We start from the raw sequence: 2314 nt of genomic DNA, 5'->3' as shown, positions 1-2314 counted from the left end.
GGGGGGGGGCGCAGCGTAGCCACAGGCCTGGGCCCGGCTGGTCTCTTGTCATAGTCCCGGGGCCTCTGCAGGAGTAGGCGCTCCAGGGACAGCCGGCGGGACCCAGCAGGATCTCCACGCAAGAATAGTACATACTACCTACAGACAGACCCTCAGCCATGGCCCTGAGATCACTGCTCCCGTCCCAGGGGACAGCGGCTCAGGCCTGGCCCTCCCAGCCCCGGGGCTCTGTCCACTGCTCACACAGCGAGGCTTTCTGGGGTGAGCGGTGCCTCTCAAGCAGGCCTGGGGACACTGGGTGCGCAGGGGCGGCCACTGCTGGGCCTCCGTGGGGTTGGGGGCTTAGTGAGGCGGCCGGCTCTGTGGTCTTCTCCACCGCGGGGAGACCCAGGGCACAGAATGGACGCGTCCTCACCCTTGTTCAAAACCACCAGGCGCGTGGACCGAGACAGGTCAGAGCTCCGGTCTGGGACCCCGCGGCTGCAGTTCCACGGTGTCCTGTAGGGGGTGCGTGAGCAGCAGTGGGTTTGGTTACTTTGTTTCTCTTTCCGCCCGGGGCACATCCTTCCCACCCCCTCCCCCAGGGGTGCTGTGGACTGAATCGTGCCCTCGCCCCACCAAAGGCACGTGGGAGCCCCTTGTCCGTGGCTGTGCCTCTGTTGGTGAATCCGGATTCTGTGGGAGGTGGGTGGACTCTACCCCTGCCCTCGGCCTGGGTGTCTTGGGTAAGAGCGGAGCAGACGCGTGGGGCCTCCGTGTGGGGACAGATTTAGACCGCCTGGGAGCACTGAGACCCTCAGAGCTGAGGTGGCAAAGCCCACATGACCTGAGAGCCCCCACAGAGAGACGAGCCGTGTCCTTCAGGCACGTGTGGTGGGGAGGGGGAGCTCAGTGAGCTGCTAGGCCCAGGCCCTGGCTGTGGGCACCCCAGCATGTCTTTCTTGGGGCTGCGGGCCTCTCTCCCCAAAGGTCGGGCTTTTAGACATGGTTCACAGGTGGTCACTGGGACCGCACCCCAGCAGACCTCTGCTGAGTCAGGCTGCCTCACAGCACAGGTGGAGGGGCCATGGGGTCAGGTACTGAGACCTGACAGGTGGAGGGGTGGCCAGGGGTGGGGGTGGGGCCTGGTGGAGTGGAACCTGCTGCCCACTGCCAAGGACACCTCACCTCAGCAACCAGGGACACAAAGCCACCTTATCAGGGGCGGGGGCTGCTGGGAGAGAGGACCAGGCTGTGTACCTCCCCGACCCAGGAAACTCCAGAAGCTTCCATGGCCAGAGCTCTGGGAGGCCCAGCCGCAGCCTGGAGGGCAGTGATGGAGGCAGAGAAGGCCTGCCCACCCTGGGGTCCCAGACAAGGAGAGCCCTGCCCTCATCCACCTTTGCCTTTTGACCCTCAGACCCACAGAGCTGCCCCAAACCCCGACCTGGGCTGTATAGCAGCTGTGGGGAGGGATCTTCAGGGCCAGGTGGAACCCGTGGGCAACAGAGCTTGTGTCCAAGGACAGAGGTCTGTGGACACACATGCAGGTCCCTGCGTACGTGCCCTGAGTGAGGGCGGGCCCTGCCCCTCCGCCCATCGTCTGTCTGTCCATCTCTTTATCTGCAGGACCTGGGGAGCAGTTTGGCAGGGGCCATGCCCAGCAGGGCGCCGGCTTTCCCCGACAGGTCATGTGCCCGCCCCTCCCCCAATCTGCCTCCAGAACCAGACAGGCTGGAGGCGGGGGCTGTCTGGGCAGGTGGGGTGGTCAGCAGGTGGCCCCCATCAGTTCCAGCCTGGTCCCAGTGCCAACTCTACCCTCTGGCTCCGATTCACACCGGACCATCCCGAGAGTGGGTGGGCCTTGGGGGGAGGGGGGCGCGAGGTTCCCTGTCTCTGGGACCCCTGTGCCAATTACGTTCCCTGAGCAGACTTCAAGAGGGCTGGGGAGAACCTGTGCAGCCCCCAGCCCCATCCACTCCCCCTAGCCTCTGGAGCAGAGGAGCCAGCTGCCTCGTGACTCCCACTCTCTCTGTATACGGAGACCGGAGCGACTTTTAAATTAGTGGAGCCTTTTTACTGGGGACATTTGTCAAGGATAATCTTTAATTGCAAATAAGAATCAAGAGAAAAACCCTCTGGAAGCCAGGCACTTGGCGGGAGGTCTGACAGGGCACAACTTGTCACCACCCCCTGCGGCTCCATGCCTCCCCATGCAGGCTGCAGTGCCCTCCCCCTGTGTCTCCTGGGGCCAGGCTGCAGGTACTGGGCTGGTCCTGCCTAGCAGGGGTGGAGTCCGGCCTGGGCAGGGACAGGCTCGCTGACCCTTGGTCGA

Source organism: Echinops telfairi, unplaced genomic scaffold, assembly GCF_000313985.2.
Source record: "Echinops telfairi isolate 266 unplaced genomic scaffold, ASM31398v2 ScPeMD7_18;HRSCAF=68, whole genome shotgun sequence".
In the NCBI taxonomy this organism is placed as follows: domain Eukaryota; kingdom Metazoa; phylum Chordata; class Mammalia; order Afrosoricida; family Tenrecidae; genus Echinops; species Echinops telfairi.
Note: the sequence above shows the minus strand (reverse complement) of the source record.